At 46.2% G+C, this 21,067-nt stretch overlaps 4 non-coding genes and 2 pseudogenes across 4 annotated transcripts; all 6 read right to left on the reverse strand.

The window, feature by feature from the left end:
• Window positions 1-4,062: 4,062 nt before the first annotated feature.
• LOC142734435 (U2 spliceosomal RNA) lies at window positions 4,063-4,164 on the reverse strand (annotated as a pseudogene).
• A 1,334-nt stretch (window positions 4,165-5,498) lies between these two features.
• Window positions 5,499-5,689, reverse strand: LOC142734387 (U2 spliceosomal RNA). The gene has a single exon (XR_012880350.1). It is a non-coding gene; the product is annotated as a U2 spliceosomal RNA (small nuclear RNA).
• Window positions 5,690-7,027: 1,338 nt separating this feature from the next.
• On the reverse strand, window positions 7,028-7,218 carry LOC142734388 (U2 spliceosomal RNA). Its single transcript, XR_012880351.1, has one exon. It is a non-coding gene; the product is annotated as a U2 spliceosomal RNA (small nuclear RNA).
• A 1,338-nt stretch (window positions 7,219-8,556) lies between these two features.
• Window positions 8,557-8,759, reverse strand: LOC142734431 (U2 spliceosomal RNA; annotated as a pseudogene).
• A 6,378-nt stretch (window positions 8,760-15,137) lies between these two features.
• Window positions 15,138-15,328, reverse strand: LOC142734391 (U2 spliceosomal RNA). The gene has a single exon (XR_012880352.1). It is a non-coding gene; the product is annotated as a U2 spliceosomal RNA (small nuclear RNA).
• A 1,342-nt stretch (window positions 15,329-16,670) lies between these two features.
• On the reverse strand, window positions 16,671-16,862 carry LOC142734425 (U2 spliceosomal RNA). The gene has a single exon (XR_012880381.1). It is a non-coding gene; the product is annotated as a U2 spliceosomal RNA (small nuclear RNA).
• Between the last annotated feature and the right edge of the window lie 4,205 nt (window positions 16,863-21,067).

Here is a 21,067-nt window from a genome sequence, read left to right on the forward strand (position 1 = left end):
GGCTTCCGACTTCCCGCAGTTGACTTTTGCCCCTGAAGCGCGTCCGAACTCCTCACAGGTCTGGACGAGTGCAGTCACCGAACTCTGGTCAGCGCAGAAGACGGTCACGTCGTCCATGTACAGCGAGCATTTGACCTCGAAGTGTCCTGGACCTGGTGCGGTGATCCCTCTGATCTCTCCATTCTGCCGGATAGCCTCTGCGAAGAGCTCTATAACACAAACAAAAAGGAGAGGTGAAAGAGGACAGCCTTGTCTAACCCCCGACGATACAGGAAAGGGGTCAGTCTTCCAGCCGTTCACCAGCACCGAGCTGTAAATGTCGCAATACATCAGGTTAACATACAAACAGAACAACCTGCCAAGCCGCAGCCTACGCAGAGCCTTACCCATGAATTCGTGAGAGACCCGGTCAAAAGCCTTCTCCTGATCCAGACTGACCAGGGCCGCGTGTGTACGGCGGCTTTGCATGTAATGCACCGTGTCCCTCACCAGGGCAAGACTGTCGGCCACCCTACGGCCAGGAATGCCGCAGGTTTGGTCCGATCCGATGATCTGTCCGATGACAACCTTCAGTCTGTTGGCCAATACTTTAGCGAGGATCTTGTAGTCCACGTTCAGGAGAGAGATGGGACGCCAGTTTTTCAGGTCACATCTCTCCCCCTTCCGCTTATACAAGATCGTGATCATGCCTTCTCTCAAGGACGGTGGCATTCTACCCTCCACCACCATCTCCTCATAGAGCTCCAGCAGGTCCGGACTGATCAAGTCCCCCAGCGCTACATAGAGCTCTGCTGGGAGACCATCACTGCCCGGGGTCCTGCCGGGTCTGAAGGATTTAGCGGCAGAGAGCAGTTCCTCCACCGTCAGGGGTACATCCATAGCCTCCGTACCTGCAGGATCAAGATGATTAGTGATACCTGACAGGAATTTATCGGCGGCTTCGGGGTCAGTGGTTTTCCGGGAGTAGAGGCTTCGGTAGTAGTCTGTGACGACTCCCATCACCTCCTTCTTCCCAGAATGCATGTTTCCGGTCTCATCTCGAAGTTCCTTCAGGGGCGTGTGGCCGGCATGGAGTTTCCTGAAAAAGAACGAGTTACATTTCTCACCCTTCTCCAGGTTCTCCACCTTGGAACGAAAGACAATTCGCTTGGATTCCTCCTCAAAGTGCCTTTTCAGGCCCTTTTTGGCTTCCTCCAGCTCCTTCCTGACGTCCCAGCCGCATTGAAGGAGGTCTTGCAGGGATCGCAGCTGACGCTGCATCTCTCTGAAGTCTCTCTTCCTCTCACACGCCTGTTGACGACTTTTTGCCTGAAAGAAACAACGAAATTCAACTTTAACATATTCCCACCAGTCACAGGTTTTGTCAAAGAAAACTTTATCATTCCTCCAAACAATATAGGCGTCTCTAAGTTCCGCCAGTACCTCCTCTCTTTCCAGCAGGGCACAATTCAGCTTCCAGGAGCCAGGGCCGGGAGGAAAACCGTGGCCGATGGCACCCTGGAAGAGAATGGCCCTGTGGTCAGAGAAGAAGCAGGGGACCATGGAGTGCCCATGCTGCTTGACTGCCCGGGAGGTGAACACAAAGTCAATCCGAGAACGAAGTGAGCCATCGGGTCGGCTCCATGAATAGTTCACAGAGCCAATCCCCATGGAGCCCACAACGTCCTGCAAGGATGCTTCGGTTACCATCTCGATAAGCAGTTTGGAACTGACATCCAGTTTGATTGAAGTGCCGGAACTTCGTCCATCCTCTTCGATGGGGCAGTTGAAGTCCCCGGCCATCACCACTGCCCTAGTGGTGGCGAGCTGGGTCCGCAGGGTCTGGAATAGTTCCAGGCGCTCAGCCTTCATAGGGGGAGCGTACACGTTGATGAGCCTAATCGGCTCTCCTGCCCAGGAACCGTCTACGACCAACAAGCGGCCGCAGGCGAGCTCCTGGACAGAGTCAACAGTAAATACGCTTCCCCTGATCAGGATGGCAACCCCTGCAGACTTACAGTCGCCCCCACCAGACCAGTAGGACGGGCCATGGGTCCACTGCCTGGCCAGATGATGGTATGACCTGGAAGAGGGGAGAGTACATTCCTGCAGCATAAATACATCACTCGACTGCTTGGAAAGAAAAGTTAGCACCATCTGACATCTAGTCCTATCTCTAACACTCCTCACATTGAGGCTAAAGATGTTAAGTTTAGCAGCCATGGGGGAGAATAAAGAAGGTTAGTGCAAACGATACACCTTAGTTACCAGTCCGGTCGGGCGGATCCTCCTCTCCTGGCGGGTCCGAAAGATCCAGCAGGCCCTCTGACAAAAACTGTTCCAGGATTGTAGCCACCTGGATGTCTGTTGTGAAGTCGATGACCTCAGGTTCAGACACGAGTTCCTCCACCATCTGCTCCATTTCCTCCTGCTGCGCAAGGGAATCTTCGCAGATTTCCACGACTTGTCGCTTTGAGGACTCAGCAGCTGGGCTGTCCCTCACCTTTCTCTTCCTCTGGATGGCACCTGAGGAGACAAGAGGGGGAAAATCCTCCAGGGAGAGGACTCCAGCAGCTGGAGGGGAAGATGTTAGTGCTGCTGGAGCTGGGGAGAAGGGAGGCTGGGTTGGGAGAGGTGCAGGTGACAGGACCACTGAGATGGGTGGGTAGGAGAAGGTGAGAGCCTCAGTGGGGGTGACAGGGGTTGGGGACGGGGGGGTGGGGAGGGCCGGGCGAGGGAGGGTGGGAAGGGTAGGGCGAGGGGGGGCCGGGAGACGGGGGGGAGGGACTGTCGTCTTCTTACCATCCTTCTTATTCCCGGTCTTCTGCGCCGCTGGAGCTCTGGCTGGGGCGGGGTTCCCTCTGGCCGGAGCTTTCGCCGCTACAGTTGCCCAGGATCGATCCCTCTTCGGGCAGTCCTTGTAGGAGTGGGCTGCTTGTCCGCAGAGGTTGCACATTGTCCGTTTCGGGCAGTCTTTGGTCTCGTGTCCTGTTACCCGGCAGTTCTTGCAGGCGTCCTCCTTGCAGTCCTTCACCGAATGACCCTTCTTGCTGCATCTCCTGCAGATCTGCGGCATGTCCGGGTAGTAGATGAGGCCGTAGGAGTTGCCCAGCGAGAATGACTGGGGCAGGTGTTGGAGGCCGTCTTCCGCGCTGGAATCCTTGTTCAGTCGGACGATTACCGACCACTTGCCAGTCCAGAAGCCGAGTCCGTTCAGGATGTGGGTGGGTTCCCTCACCACTGTGCAGAACCGCTTCAGGAGCGTGGTGATGTCTTTGCCGGGGGTGTGTGGGTTCCGCATTGAGACCGTCACCCGCCTTTCCTCTCTTTGGACAGGGCAGTTGCCCACAAAGCGAGAGAAAGGGGATTCAGGCCTCGCCGCTTTCACCATCTCCCAGTACCTTCTGCAGATGTTGATCGAAGCGAAGGTCACGAAGAACATCCCGGTCATGAAGGCCTGGATGCTGATGGTCTCCGGCTTAGCGAAGCCCTGGTCCAGGAGCATCTTCTGGCAGAACACTTCTTCCGTCATGTCCGGCACTCTCCCGTCCACCTCCTTCAGCTTCAGGGCCACCGTCTGCTTCATCCAGGGCTCCAGGGTTGGAGCAGCCTGGTTCGGCTTCCTGGTGGCCTGTTGGCTTGAGGAGGCTTCAGGAGGAGATGTCCTGGCCTGGGCCGGCTCACCTGGTCCATCAGCCTTCTTCTTCTGGGTGGCAGGGTTGCTGGTTGAGGCCATGGCTTCTTCCAGCTGTTCCTGTCGCTTGGGGAGGATCTTCGATAGCTCTTTCCCGAAGGGGGCGGAGCTATGCAAATCTTCTCCTTGCTGGCCGAGGTTCTTCCACGAAATTTCTTCCGCAGCGGTTCCTCGTCGAGCTTCTTCTGCGGCCGAGCTTCTTCAAAGATCCCCTTCAGCAGCGGCTCTTCTCCGAAGGTCTCTGTCGCAGTTCTCCTTCTTCTTCCCGGCAGCGATCTCCCGGAGCTTCTTCCCCGATGGCGGCTTCTCCCTTCTGGATCGTCGTCTTCGCTGGTTCTTCTCCGCAGTTCGTCGCCGGCTTCGTCTGGAACGCTCTTGGATCGCTAAGCTAGTGTTTATAGCCCCCAGTGGTTCTCCGAGCTATCTATCCTTACAAGGACTGATAAGAACAGATACTACACTTGATCTTAGCCAAAAGGCCGAGAAGCGATAACCCGAGCGGCCCTTGCCTTGCCCGAGCCTGTCCCATACTGCTGTTCACCCCTTGCAGCGATTGATTCAGCCTACTCCTAGGCAATTCCATGGGGCCCTGCAGGCTCACACACATTTACAGCTACTAAGCGGGAGGGAGGTGAATAAAGGCCGGAGAGGAAGCTACACAGGATTTGCTTCTTTTGCTTGCACCACAATGCAGTGCTGAAAGAGGAGGAATCTACATAAAAACGCCTTCCTGGCAACGCCCAAATGCCCTCCTGCCATGCAGATAAACACTGGCAGCGGCAGCAAGTGCATGCCCACAGCCACCCCTTGTTCCTTCACACCTTGTATCAGCTGTAATCCAGTCCAGTCCAGTCCAGTGCTGCCTGCTGAGCAGCACTGACCAACACTGCCTGGGCCCAGGCTTTTATCTCTGAGGCAGGCCCCATTATGATGTCAGAAAGCTGGCTCTGGAATCCTGAGGGCTCCACTATGACACGTGCAAAGTTCCGTCTGAACTTTATATAAGACGGTGCGGCTCAGTCAGTCACTCAGTGTTGCCTGAGAGGGCAACACTGCAACAGCCGGCCGCCAGGCTGTCTTTTTTTTGCACATTTATTTGCCTCCAGGAGGCCACAAGAGGGAGACAAGGGACTGCAAAATGGAAAATAGGCATCCACCAACTTTACAGACAACTTCTCTTTGCTCCTACAACCTCCATCCTTGCACAGTTTGTTATTCTTCCAGGTAACATAGTAACAAATCCAAATTGCTGCTCTCTTTGTAGGCAAGCAAGGGTTTGTTGCAACTGCAATTCTTACTTCTTCTTGGAAATGTAGGGACGACAGTACATTCCATCACATCCATCTAGTGTACACAGGTAGGTCCATTGTGGCGGGCGGGCTGCTTTAATGGCTGTTTGCTGTTCCCCCTACTCCACTCCACTATTTGACTGTGGTGCTGCATCAATCAATCAGTGGCTGGCTCAGGTGCAGCTCTTTAACCTACCTAAAAGGGAGGGCGGAGAGAAGACAAGGAAGGTGAATGAGCTGTTCCAATGTGAAATGCCGGAAACACAGAAACACAGAAGACACACACACACACACACACACACACACACACACACACACACACACACACACACACACACACACACACAACAAGAGGTGGCAATGTATTAATTAATTGCATTTAATAAATGAGCTCATTATCACACATGACTGTACAAATGCATTGTCCAACAGGTGTTGAAATAATGGGATTAAAAGGGGAGATCCCATCAGAAAGACAAAAACAATAGCAAACACAAATAGCACTTTTGGAATCTGATTTTAGTCAACACATAAGGGAAGGGTGCACCGGTCCTGGAAATACTGCAATACCAGGTCAATGCGTGGAGTGGACAGAGCAAGCTCTATTTCCATCTCCCTGTTCTAAAAATCCATTTAATATATGGTCCCCAGATAGGGGACGTATCAGATATTAAACTGATAAGAACAGATACTACACTTGATCTTAGCCAAAAGGCCGAGAAGCGATAACCCGAGCGGCCCTTGCCTTGCCCGAGCCTGTCCCATACTGCTGTTCACCCCTTGCAGCGATTGATTCAGCCTACTCCTAGGCAATTCCATGGGGCCCTGCAGGCTCACACACATTTACAGCTACTAAGCGGGAGGGAGGTGAATAAAGGCCGGAGAGGAAGCTACACAGGATTTGCTTCTTTTGCTTGCACCACAATGCAGTGCTGAAAGAGGAGGAATCTACATAAAAACGCCTTCCTGGCAACGCCCAAATGCCCTCCTGCCATGCAGATAAACACTGGCAGCGGCAGCAAGTGCATGCCCACAGCCACCCCTTGTTCCTTCACACCTTGTATCAGCTGTAATCCAGTCCAGTCCAGTCCAGTGCTGCCTGCTGAGCAGCACTGACCAACACTGCCTGGGCCCAGGCTTTTATCTCTGAGGCAGGCCCCATTATGATGTCAGAAAGCTGGCTCTGGAATCCTGAGGGCTCCACTATGACACGTGCAAAGTTCCGTCTGAACTTTATATAAGACGGTGCGGCTCAGTCAGTCACTCAGTGTTGCCTGAGAGGGCAACACTGCAACAGCCGGCCGCCAGGCTGTCTTTTTTTTGCACATTTATTTGCCTCCAGGAGGCCACAAGAGGGAGACAAGGGACTGCAAAATGGAAAATAGGCATCCACCAACTTTACAGACAACTTCTCTTTGCTCCTACAACCTCCATCCTTGCACAGTTTGTTATTCTTCCAGGTAACATAGTAACAAATCCAAATTGCTGCTCTCTTTGTAGGCAAGCAAGGGTTTGTTGCAACTGCAATTCTTACTTCTTCTTGGAAATGTAGGGACGACAGTACATTCCATCACATCCATCTAGTGTACACAGGTAGGTCCATTGTGGCGGGCGGGCTGCTTTAATGGCTGTTTGCTGTTCCCCCTACTCCACTCCACTATTTGACTGTGGTGCTGCATCAATCAATCAGTGGCTGGCTCAGGTGCAGCTCTTTAACCTACCTAAAAGGGAGGGCGGAGAGAAGACAAGGAAGGTGAATGAGCTGTTCCAATGTGAAATGCCGGAAACACAGAAACACAGAAGACACACACACACACACACACACACACACACACACACACACACACACACACACACACACACACACACACACACAACAAGAGGTGGCAATGTATTAATTAATTGCATTTAATAAATGAGCTCATTATCACACATGACTGTACAAATGCATTGTCCAACAGGTGTTGAAATAATGGGATTAAAAGGGGAGATCCCATCAGAAAGACAAAAACAATAGCAAACACAAATAGCACTTTTGGAATCTGATTTTAGTCAACACATAAGGGAAGGGTGCACCGGTCCTGGAAATACTGCAATACCAGGTCAATGCGTGGAGTGGACAGAGCAAGCTCTATTTCCATCTCCCTGTTCTAAAAATCCATTTAATATATGGTCCCCAGATAGGGGACGTATCAGATATTAAACTGATAAGAACAGATACTACACTTGATCTTAGCCAAAAGGCCGAGAAGCGATAACCCGAGCGGCCCTTGCCTTGCCCGAGCCTGTCCCATACTGCTGTTCACCCCTTGCAGCGATTGATTCAGCCTACTCCTAGGCAATTCCATGGGGCCCTGCAGGCTCACACACATTTACAGCTACTAAGCGGGAGGGAGGTGAATAAAGGCCGGAGAGGAAGCTACACAGGATTTGCTTCTTTTGCTTGCACCACAATGCAGTGCTGAAAGAGGAGGAATCTACATAAAAACGCCTTCCTGGCAACGCCCAAATGCCCTCCTGCCATGCAGATAAACACTGGCAGCGGCAGCAAGTGCATGCCCACAGCCACCCCTTGTTCCTTCACACCTTGTATCAGCTGTAATCCAGTCCAGTCCAGTCCAGTGCTGCCTGCTGAGCAGCACTGACCAACACTGCCTGGGCCCAGGCTTTTATCTCTGAGGCAGGCCCCATTATGATGTCAGAAAGCTGGCTCTGGAATCCTGAGGGCTCCACTATGACACGTGCAAAGTTCCGTCTGAACTTTATATAAGACGGTGCGGCTCAGTCAGTCACTCAGTGTTGCCTGAGAGGGCAACACTGCAACAGCCGGCCGCCAGGCTGTCTTTTTTTTGCACATTTATTTGCCTCCAGGAGGCCACAAGAGGGAGACAAGGGACTGCAAAATGGAAAATAGGCATCCACCAACTTTACAGACAACTTCTCTTTGCTCCTACAACCTCCATCCTTGCACAGTTTGTTATTCTTCCAGGTAACATAGTAACAAATCCAAATTGCTGCTCTCTTTGTAGGCAAGCAAGGGTTTGTTGCAACTGCAATTCTTACTTCTTCTTGGAAATGTAGGGACGACAGTACATTCCATCACATCCATCTAGTGTACACAGGTAGGTCCATTGTGGCGGGCGGGCTGCTTTAATGGCTGTTTGCTGTTCCCCCTACTCCACTCCACTATTTGACTGTGGTGCTGCATCAATCAATCAGTGGCTGGCTCAGGTGCAGCTCTTTAACCTACCTAAAAGGGAGGGCGGAGAGAAGACAAGGAAGGTGAATGAGCTGTTCCAATGTGAAATGCCGGAAACACAGAAACACAGAAGACACACACACACACACACACACACACACACACACACACACACACACACACACACACACACACACACACACACAACAAGAGGTGGCAATGTATTAATTAATTGCATTTAATAAATGAGCTCATTATCACACATGACTGTACAAATGCATTGTCCAACAGGTGTTGAAATAATGGGATTAAAAGGGGAGATCCCATCAGAAAGACAAAAACAATAGCAAACACAAATAGCACTTTTGGAATCTGATTTTAGTCAACACATAAGGGAAGGGTGCACCGGTCCTGGAAATACTGCAATACCAGGTCAATGCGTGGAGTGGACAGAGCAAGCTCTATTTCCATCTCCCTGTTCTAAAAATCCATTTAATATATGGTCCCCAGATAGGGGACGTATCAGATATTAAACTGATAAGAACAGATTTTTTTTTTTTTTTTTTTTTTTTTTTTTTTTTTTTTTTTATTAAACCATTCAGGTTTTTTGAATAAAACCGAGAACTGTAGTTGTTCAAACCACCTCTCTATTTTTCAAAAAATCTCATCACTCTGGTTCATTATTTTATTTTTCCATCAAATACAAGATAAGTCAAACAAAATTCCTCAAACTAAATACCTCCATTTTAACATTCGCCATATCCCTTCCGCATCCATACCTTTTTCTAGATCCCATTTATAATAAAAATACAACTTAGCCAATACCATACTAACCACATCCTCAATCTCAAAAACGTCTCTTTTATACACATTCAAATTCCGTGTATTCCACAATACCTCTTTCACACAAGTCAAGAAAATCCACAACACTCTATCCTTTTCGCTACCCAAACTACACAAACCAAACAAGACAATTTCATACGTCAAAACCTTCAAACCAGTCAATTCTTCACACAACCCACTCAACTTTTTCCAAACATCCTTTGCATGCTTACACGACCAAAACACATGACTCACATCCTCATCATCCCCACAACCTTCTCTCGGACACCTTTCAGAAGCAACCAAACCTCTTCTTTTCTGAACACTCCTTACAGGCAACACTCCATGTACCGACATCCATAACAAATCTTTCTGCTTATTTGACACATCATACGTAACAATCTTCTTCCACACAGACCTAGACTCCATCGAATTCAAACCATTTACAGAACACATCACATTATTCATACACATACTTCTCACAACATTCTTTTCACTCAAAAATCTCTCCATTCTTACATCCTCTAGCTGGAACTTTTTAATAAATTTTTCAACATACAAATACCACCCTGTGCACTGAAAAGCAATTGGTTTACATAAATTACGTTTTTCCCACCTTAGACGCTGAATCACCGTTCCAGCTAGATACTTAGACATTCTGGAAGCCTTGGATTCCTTAAATAAAAGCTCTACAAAAAAACGTACACAATTAATTCCAATGAAAATCTCCAAATTTGGGAAATCAAGGCCTCCATTACGTCTACTTTTCATTAGAATTTCTCTCCTTGCCTTCTCAATCCCGCTCCCCCATAAAAAAAGGAACAAAACTCTATTCACTTTTTTTAACATAGCAACAGCAGGAGGAAAAACCAGAGCAACATATAAAATCATAGGAAGAATAATGCTTTTGACTATTAAAACCTTCCCCGAAAAAGAAAGATCCCTCATTCTCCACATTTCCAACTTTCGCACAATCCTACCACCCAACTGATCCCAACTTTCTTTCCCTTTCAGCTCATCATCAAACACAATACCCAAAATTTTCACACCATTCACCTGTTCCATATCAGAATCACTCACCCGCTCATTGCTGAAAAAAATTTTAAATTTGCTCTTACCCCAATTTATTTTAAAAGCAGACGCAATACAAAACATATTTACAATCAACTTCACTCTGGACATATCATACACTGAATCACACAATACACAAATATCATCCATATATCCCAAAGCTTTCACACGCTTTCCATCACACCCTGGCACCACCAAACCTTTCACAACCTTATCATTTCTAATCATTTGCAACAATGGTTCAATCGCACAAATAAATAGGATGGGAGACAACGGACAACCCTGTCGCACACCAGACATAATACTAAATGATTCTGAAAAAAACCCATTCACCTGCACACAACTCTTTGCATTCGCATATAAATTTTTCAACAAACTCACAAACTGAACCGGAAAACCCATTCTCTCTAACACTTTAAACAAAAACACATGCGCCACACGATCAAACGCTTTCTCAAAATCTAACGCACACACAATCACCTTCTTATTCCGAGCCTTACAATCCTCAAGCATGTCCCGCACCAACGCCACATTCTCATGCAATTTCCTTTTCGGTACCGCACATACCTGATCCTCATCAATTACACACCCAATCACATCTCTCATACGATTCGCAATCAGCTTGGCAAAAATTTTATAATCCGTATTCAACAAAGTAATTGGTCGCCAGTTTTCTAACCGTCTCTTATCTCCTTTTTTATGCAACAGAACTACCATACCCTTCTTCATCACATCACACATATTCGTCCCAGAAAACAACACTCTCATAACATCAATAACATCCTTCCCAATTATATCCCAATATTTCCCATAGAAATCAGCTGGTATTCCATCGATCCCTGGAGACTTATTTTTAGCCATATTTCCCACCACATCCTTTACTTCACCATCCATAATCTCACCAAGCAAAGGCAAACATTCACTTTCAGGAACAAAATTACACACAATATCCAAAAACTCATCATCATCACCCAAATCACACTTCTTCACATCATACAGTTGTTTATAAAAATCAGACACCACATCAATCACATCCTTACCAAACACCTCTTTATCATCCTTATCCAATAACACATTCATTCCACTTTTTCCACCACACATTTTTTTAAAGAAAAATCTAGTGCATTTCTCGTGATTTTCTCTAACCTCCACCTTAGACCTAAATATTATTTCTTTCCCTTTCTCTCGGAACCACTCCTTAATATCTTTTTTTGTTTTTTCCAAATCGTGTCTTACATCCATACCCAAATTTTTACATTGTTGAAGGAACGTCATCCGCATATTAAAGCGTGAATATTCTAATCTTTTCCTTCTTGCTCTTCTATACCCTATCTGTCTAAAAAACCCACCAATCTTTTTTTTCACCCATACCCACCATTCACACACATTAGAGAAAGAACTTTTCTTCCTAACCCAAAACCCATATTTTTTCCCAAACCTAGTTTTTACCCTTTCATCACTCAGAAAACTAACATTCATCTTCCATACCCCTCTACCATAAAAGAAATTATTTATAACAAAAACCCCCAACAAACACTCGTGATCTGAAAACCACACTCTCTCCTGCGCATAATCGACACATTTCATTGCTGAAGTAGAAAAAAAGAAAAAGTCCAGACGAGAATCCGTTCTTCCGTCATCGGCATGATAGGTAAATGGACCTGGTTTCCTGGTGACAGCGTCCTGCAAAGCAAAGTCCTGCAAAATTTTATTCCACAAAACTCCGGTAGCGTCCACATTAGACTCTGTGGATCCAGCTCGGGCCTGCTTCTCCAGGATACAGTTAATGTCACCAACAATAATTACAGGAACTTTACCATGTAGAAAAAATTTTAAAGTATCAAAAAGTGCCAACCTATCAGTTTTCACAGCATGGCCATAGATATTAATTAGCCTAAACTGCCACCCCTTATAGGATAGTAACACGCAGACACATCTTCCTTCCTGAATAATTTGAGTCTGTTTGATGACAAACTCATTATTTTTAAAGAGGATACCAATTCCATCATTCCTATTTGTGGAAGAAAAAGACCAAATTGCTTCCCCAAACTTCCATTCTTCTTTACTAGGCATTTTTGACAAACCACATTCTTGTACGCAAACAATATCACTGCCCTTAGAGGCCAAAAAGTCCAGGACTGCAGCACGCTTGTGAGCAGAGGAGAACACCCGTACATTTTGAGAGACAATCTTTAATCTCAAAGACATGCGGGCATAGTATGGTTAGTGCAATGTAAAGCCATGAAATAACCAGAACATATCACGTCCCAGGGAAATACATCGCTCTTTCCAGATTTGCCACATTAACTTCACTGAGGAAACCTTCCCCAGGAGAGCTGGGTACTTCTGAGGCCACCTCAGATGACTTAGGGCTAGAACTAGAGTCACTGTCCAGCAATGAAAAAGGGTTTGAATGGGCAGAATCTTCCAATAAACCTATCTTCAGTCTTTTCACTGCCTTTCCAGACTTGCCCCTTTTTGAGACCACTTTATGGAAGATTTCCGCACTAGTGGCACTAGGCATCCTGGCCTCCTTCTCATCCTCCTCCGATATTGACCACTCCACTTTAGCTGAGTCGTCCATTTTTGACTCTGGGCTAGAAAAGGACAAAATTTGCATACTTGCACCATTTCCAGGGGAAGCACATCCAATAGGTGGCGCTGTGTCTTCACCTTCCATAGGCATAACAACAGGCGTTTCCTCAACAATCGGCTCTGCAGGAGGGACCACACCCAACTCCATGCTGTTAATATGTGAAGTTAGAACCTCTCCTAATCCAGCTTTCCCAGGGTCCTGAGAAGCAGCCACAGAAACACTGCCAGCTGGCTCTGGAATTACATCAGAAGTGGTAGCAAGGGAACTTGTTGTTCTCACCTGTCTGCCCCATGTTCTTCTCTCTTGCCCTAAAAAGGGAAACACCTTTGGACATTTTCTACATGTATGACCAGGCAAACCACAAATATCACACCTGGATGGGGAAATACACGCACTAGCCTCATGTCCTGTTTCCTTGCAATTTCTGCAAACTTTGCCTTTACATGCATCTTTGGTATGCCCGTAGGCAAAACATGATCTACAAAAGCATGGCATATCTTGGTAATAAAGATATCCCTTATTACCACCAATAGAAAAATTAGCAGGAGGATTCATCACTCCTCCAATACAGCTGGAGTCAGGTTTCAGCCTGACCCAGTACTTGATATCACCATTAAAGACTCCCCATAGATTCTTCTGCTCCACACCTCCTCTAACATGGGTACAGTAATGAGCTAAAAAAGCCCTGACCAGCCTTCTATCCAAAAATGGGTTATACATATGGATTGTTATGCATTTTTCCACTGCAGAAAAAAGAGGTTGCACTTCAATGGATGTCAAAGCCTCATGCATGTGTTTTTCCTTGAGCAACTGAAACACATTTAAACAGTAGGCGGCCTCAAAAAAAGATACATCATATGTAGAAATATTGCTGAAAGCTTGGATACAGAATACCTCTACCAACTTAACTCCAGCCAGGTCCAGAAGGATGTTCTCAATGATATGTCCAGTATCAACTTCGTCTCTCCTCTGCTCATTCACCACGAAACGGATAGTGTTACGCACAGCTGCCATCTTGATCTGGAATGCCCAACGGCACGGTGATCGCTCCCAAAAAACGTCGGAAAGGACTCCACGAAAGGCCGAACCCCCGGCCCAGACCAGGCAATAAACCTGATCTGAGCCAAAAGGCCGAGAAGCGATAACCCGAGCGGCCCTTGCCTTGCCCGAGCCTGTCCCATACTGCTGTTCACCCCTTGCAGCGATTGATTCAGCCTACTCCTAGGCAATTCCATGGGGCCCTGCAGGCTCACACACATTTACAGCTACTAAGCGGGAGGGAGGTGAATAAAGGCCGGAGAGGAAGCTACACAGGATTTGCTTCTTTTGCTTGCACCACAATGCAGTGCTGAAAGAGGAGGAATCTACATAAAAACGCCTTCCTGGCAACGCCCAAATGCCCTCCTGCCATGCAGATAAACACTGGCAGCGGCAGCAAGTGCATGCCCACAGCCACCCCTTGTTCCTTCACACCTTGTATCAGCTGTAATCCAGTCCAGTCCAGTCCAGTGCTGCCTGCTGAGCAGCACTGACCAACACTGCCTGGGCCCAGGCTTTTATCTATCTCTGAGGCAGGCCCCATTATGATGTCAGAAAGCTGGCTCTGGAATCCTGAGGGCTCCACTATGACACGTGCAAAGTTCCGTCTGAACTTTATATAAGACGGTGCGGCTCAGTCAGTCACTCAGTGTTGCCTGAGAGGGCAACACTGCAACAGCCGGCCGCCAGGCTGTCTTTTTTTTGCACATTTATTTGCCTCCAGGAGGCCACAAGAGGGAGACAAGGGACTGCAAAATGGAAAATAGGCATCCACCAACTTTACAGACAACTTCTCTTTGCTCCTACAACCTCCATCCTTGCACAGTTTGTTATTCTTCCAGGTAACATAGTAACAAATCCAAATTGCTGCTCTCTTTGTAGGCAAGCAAGGGTTTGTTGCAACTGCAATTCTTACTTCTTCTTGGAAATGTAGGGACGACAGTACATTCCATCACATCCATCTAGTGTACACAGGTAGGTCCATTGTGGCGGGCGGGCTGCTTTAATGGCTGTTTGCTGTTCCCCCTACTCCACTCCACTATTTGACTGTGGTGCTGCATCAATCAATCAGTGGCTGGCTCAGGTGCAGCTCTTTAACCTACCTAAAAGGGAGGGCGGAGAGAAGACAAGGAAGGTGAATGAGCTGTTCCAATGTGAAATGCCGGAAACACAGAAACACAGAAGACACACACACACACACACACACACACACACACACACACACACACACACACACACACACACACACACACACACACAACAAGAGGTGGCAATGTATTAATTAATTGCATTTAATAAATGAGCTCATTATCACACATGACTGTACAAATGCATTGTCCAACAGGTGTTGAAATAATGGGATTAAAAGGGGAGATCCCATCAGAAAGACAAAAACAATAGCAAACACAAATAGCACTTTTGGAATCTGATTTTAGTCAACACATAAGGGAAGGGTGCACCGGTCCTGGAAATACTGCAATACCAGGTCAATGCGTGGAGTGGACAGAGCAAGCTCTATTTCCATCTCCCTGTTCTAAAAATCCATTTAATATATGGTCCCCAGATAGGGGACGTATCAGATATTAAACTGATAAGAACAGATACTACACTTGATCTTAGCCAAAAGGCCGAGAAGCGATAACCCGAGCGGCCCTTGCCTTGCCCGAGCCTGTCCCATACTGCTGTTCACCCCTTGCAGCGATTGATTCAGCCTACTCCTAGGCAATTCCATGGGGCCCTGCAGGCTCACACACATTTACAGCTACTAAGCGGGAGGGAGGTGAATAAAGGCCGGAGAGGAAGCTACACAGGATTTGCTTCTTTTGCTTGCACCACAATGCAGTGCTGAAAGAGGAGGAATCTACATAAAAACGCCTTCCTGGCAACGCCCAAATGCCCTCCTGCCATGCAGATAAACACTGGCAGCGGCAGCAAGTGCATGCCCACAGCCACCCCTTGTTCCTTCACACCTTGTATCAGCTGTAATCCAGTCCAGTCCAGTCCAGTGCTGCCTGCTGAGCAGCACTGACCAACACTGCCTGGGCCCAGGCTTTTATCTATCTCTGAGGCAGGCCCCATTATGATGTCAGAAAGCTGGCTCTGGAATCCTGAGGGCTCCACTATGACACGTGCAAAGTTCCGTCTGAACTTTATATAAGACGGTGCGGCTCAGTCAGTCACTCAGTGTTGCCTGAGAGGGCAACACTGCAACAGCCGGCCGCCAGGCTGTCTTTTTTTTGCACATTTATTTGCCTCCAGGAGGCCACAAGAGGGAGACAAGGGACTGCAAAATGGAAAATAGGCATCCACCAACTTTACAGACAACTTCTCTTTGCTCCTACAACCTCCATCCTTGCACAGTTTGTTATTCTTCCAGGTAACATAGTAACAAATCCAAATTGCTGCTCTCTTTGTAGGCAAGCAAGGGTTTGTTGCAACTGCAATTCTTACTTCTTCTTGGAAATGTAGGGACGACAGTACATTCCATCACATCCATCTAGTGTACACAGGTAGGTCCATTGTGGCGGGCGGGCTGCTTTAATGGCTGTTTGCTGTTCCCCCTACTCCACTCCACTATTTGACTGTGGTGCTGCATCAATCAATCAGTGGCTGGCTCAGGTGCAGCTCTTTAACCTACCTAAAAGGGAGGGCGGAGAGAAGACAAGGAAGGTGAATGAGCTGTTCCAATGTGAAATGCCGGAAACACAGAAACACAGAAGACACACACACACACACACACACACACACACACACACACACACACACACACACACACACACACACACACACACAACAAGAGGTGGCAATGTATTAATTAATTGCATTTAATAAATGAGCTCATTATCACACATGACTGTACAAATGCATTGTCCAACAGGTGTTGAAATAATGGGATTAAAAGGGGAGATCCCATCAGAAAGACAAAAACAATAGCAAACACAAATAGCACTTTTGGAATCTGATTTTAGTCAACACATAAGGGAAGGGTGCACCGGTCCTGGAAATACTGCAATACCAGGTCAATGCGTGGAGTGGACAGAGCAAGCTCTATTTCCATCTCCCTGTTCTAAAAATCCATTTAATATATGGTCCCCAGATAGGGGACGTATCAGATATTAAACTGATAAGAACAGATAAGGTTTCAACTAAGTTTTTTATTGGCAAAAATAATATATTTTACAGACTTTTTTTTAAAATTGAAACCACAAGATAAAATCAACAGCATAATACATGAATATTCATACATTTAAATGAATACAAAAGTAATAATAATAAGACCATTAATACAGATGTTATAATAAAAGTACAGAACAATAGCAGGATAAAATTTATACAGGGCATAAAAGACATAAAAGAATAAAACCATTTTTATTTACAATGTTATGGTATTCCACATTTGCAAACACCACATGGATGTTGCTTCTTTTACCCCTAGCTGCTTTTTGTCCCTAAGATAATAAATATACATTTCACTTAGGGCATATTTCACACAATTTTTAACGTCAATAAAATCATGTTTAAAAAGCAGAATGTTCCTAACCTTCCAAATGGCATTCTTAAAACAGTTTAAAATGATCCAACAGACCATTTGCTGTTTAAAACTTGGGCAGTTAAAAAGACCATAAAACACGTATTCAAATTTAAGATCTTTAAGACCGCAGGCCCATTTCAGCAATGGGCCTACCTTCCTCCAAACCTCCTGTGCATATGGGCAGTTCCAAAACAGGTGCATTATCGTCTCGTCGTCACCACACCTGTCTCTCGGGCACTTGGCTCTCGCCACCAGTCCTCGCCTATGCTGGAATTCACGAGTAGGGAGGCACTGGTGAACGATTGCCCAGGCAAGGTCCTTGTGCACATTTGCCATAAATTTCCCGAAAACGTTCCGCCACACCACCTTGGACCTTGCCTGTGAGAAATTTGAAACTGCCAGTGTATCCTCCTGCCGCCTACAGGAGAGTGACACTTTTTTCTGGTCCCCCAATATGTCAGGCTCCAATTCTTGGAGACCTAGGAGCCTGACAGTTTTTTCGAGCACCGCATATTGTTTTGGGGGACACAGAAGCACAGGAGAATTCAAAGGGACACGAAACCATCGTTTAAAAATCATGCCCGTAGCGTACTTTAAAAAGTAGCTAAAAATACCATCAGAATTATACATTTTAAAACAGAAGCAAAAGTATTTAATGTAAAAGAAGTTAAAAAGGTTAGGAACATCTCTCCCGCCATTGTCCTTACATCTGTACATAAAATCACGTTTTAGTTTTTCCATTTTGGAACCCCATAAAAACATAAAACAGATCCTGGTCACTTTTTTAATATATAAAATTGTTGGAGGGAAAACCATAGCTACATAAAGCATTATGGGTAATAAAACAGATTTAATTATTAAAACTTTTCCCTCCATGGTGAGATTTCTCAAATTCCACATTAAAACCTTTTTTTCCATTTTGGCAATTACTGAATCCCAATTGGGTCTCCCATCGTTTTCTTGATTAAAAACAATTCCTAAAATTTTTATCTGATCCTGCTGCATGTTAACTCCTGGTGTCACAGAGGAATCCCATACACCAGTATAAAAACAGTCACACTTATCAACGTTTAATTTAAAACCAGAGGCTTCACAAAAAAAGCCGGTGTTCCTCAATGCCCGTCTCATAGAAGCGGCGTCTGGGCATAGGACGGTGGCGTCATCCATATAGCCTAGGATTTTTACCTGGTTCCCCCTTCCTCCAGGTATGGGCACGCCTCTGATGACTTTATCATCTCTTATTAGGGTGAACAGAGGTTCTATGGCACAAATAAAAAGGAGCGGAGACAACGGGCACCCCTGTTTCACCCCTGATAAAAGAGGAACACCTTTAGTTAAAAATCCGTTGATAGAAATTTGGCTAAAACAGGATCGATATAAAAGCTTAATACGTGTTAAAATAATTTCAGGAACAGCCATCTTTTTAAGAACCATAAAAAGATATTCATGGGAGACCCGGTCAAAAGCCTTCTCGAAATCTAAGGATAAAATAGCAAGGCTTTGACCCCTTTCTTTAAAATACCAAATGATGTCACGTAAAATATTCAGGGACTCAGTAATTGACCTCCCAGGTACCCCACATACCTGGTTTGGATGGATTAATTTATGAATAAAAGGTTTAAAACGGATTGTTATTAGTTTAGCTAAAATTTTACAATCAACGTTTAAAAGAGTAATAGGGCGCCAGTTTTTTAACTGGTCCCTCTCACCTTTTTTAAAAATTAAGGACACAATCCCCCTCCTCCAGGAAGGGGGCAGCTCTTCAGTAATAAAAACTTCCTTATACAATAAAAACATGTCATTCTTTAAAATTTCCCAAAAAGCATGATAAAATTCGATGGGCAGACCATCTTCCCCAGGAGCTTTCCCATTAGAAAAACTTTTAAAAGCAAATAAAAGTTCCTCCAAGGTAATATTACGGGATAAAACTTCCTGGTCTAAAATATCTAGCTTGGCATCAAGGGAATTAAGAACATGTTCTAAAAAGGAAGGATCAATATTTTTCTTGTTAAAAAGAGATTGGTAGAAATTAAAAGCAGAATTTAAAATGCCGACCATAGTGGTTTCTCCTTCAAGGTTTAAAATGACATCTCGTTTATCCATTACCTTTTTGAAGAAGAACCGGGAACACTTCTCGCCATCCTCGAGGTGCTTTACATGTGAATTAAAAATTATTTGTTTCCCTTTCTCTTCTATGGCATATTTTATTTCAGCTTTAAGATTTAAGATATCATCATCAACATCCATACCAATCTCCTTCAATTTAAAAAGTACATGTAAACGTTTATTAAGAACATAAAACCATTGTTTTTTCTCTTTTGCTTTCTTCTTACCTGCTCGAATAAAAAAAGCTCTGATTTTGGGTTTAATGCCCTCCCACCAGTGTAGCATAGGCTGACTGGGCGCTCTATGGGACTGCCAACACTGGTAGGTCCGCACAAACTCCTCTTTAATGATGGGGTCCTCCAGGAGTGTGGTGTTTAGTCTCCAGGGACCCCTACAAGCTTTTTGCTCTCCCTCTAGCTCCAGGTGCACTGAAAGGAGCTTGTGATCAGATAAAATATTTGTTAAAAGCAAACATTTTTTGGGAATAAAACTATTAGAAGTGAAAATAAAATCAATTCTGGAGCTCACTCTTCCATTGGACCAGGTGGGGCCTGGGTCCGCAGGCAAGAGTTCCCTCCAGCAATCTTTCAATTTAAAATCACCAATAAAATTCTTGAGCAGGTAAGAAGTACGGTCAATTTTTCGATTAAAATCCCCACCCTGGCGGTGTTCTCCATCTCGCACACAGTTAAAATCACCACCCACCAGCAGGGGGGTAGACCCAACACAAAACAATGGTAAAATCTCTAATAGTTCTGCCCTCTCCTGTTTGGTAGGAGGGGCATAAACGTTTAAAACACGAATTAAAGTTCCATTAAAAAGCAAATGTATTAAAATAGCTCTGCCGGGCATGATTTCAGTCACTGTTTGGATGGAGATAAAACGACCTCGGCAGAGCAATCCAACCCCCGCAGAGCGACAGTCATTTCCACCAGACCAGACTGAGGGGCCTAGTTTCCAGTCCATCTTTAAATCTTGATATTCCAAGTCATTAGGGATTCCACATTCTTGAAGCAGGCAAAGGTCAAAGTCCACAGTCTCTAAAAATGAAAATAAAGCAGTCCTGCGGACAGGGCTCTTTAGGGACCTCACATTTAGTGAGGCGACTTTGATAGGAACCAACATAGTCTTAGTTGAGGTCAGGGTCCGAACCAGAAGAGTCGTACTCGGAGATCAGCTGCGAGTCTGGACCCCCTTTTTGAGGGGTCAATAAATCTTGGATGTTGGTAGGGTCAGAGCCAGATACGTGGGCGGCTCCAACCCCCACACTGCTCTCATCCGAACTCCGATAGGCAGCTTTCCTCCGAACTCCGGACTCCTCTTCCTCTCGCTGTCTCTTTGCAGAATGGCTCCTATCCATCTCCTCGAAGTCGCTCTCACCCATCTCTGGCCCCTGGCTGAAGATATCGCTGATGTCCTTCCTGGGCAGCTGCACAGGGGCCTGTGAGGTCCCATCGCTCTTGGCAACCTTTGCCTGCTTACGGGGAGCCTTCATCGCAAGCCCCTCCACAACCGCAGTGGAGGAACTTTGCTCCGACCCCCCCGTTGACCGGAAATGGTCAAAACGAGGCTCCAATCCAGCATATTTTAGGGTTTTCTTAATGGAGCCCTCGTCTGACACAGAGTGTCTCCGCTCCATGCCCACACTCTTGGGACAGGCGTCAGGTCCTACTGCAGAACCTACGGAGCCACGACGCCTGTCGCTAACCACTGCCTCAACAGGGTCCACTGCAGGCGGAGC

Source organism: Rhinoderma darwinii, unplaced genomic scaffold (assembly GCF_050947455.1).
Source record: "Rhinoderma darwinii isolate aRhiDar2 unplaced genomic scaffold, aRhiDar2.hap1 Scaffold_978, whole genome shotgun sequence".
Classification (NCBI taxonomy): Eukaryota; Metazoa; Chordata; class Amphibia; order Anura; family Rhinodermatidae; genus Rhinoderma; species Rhinoderma darwinii.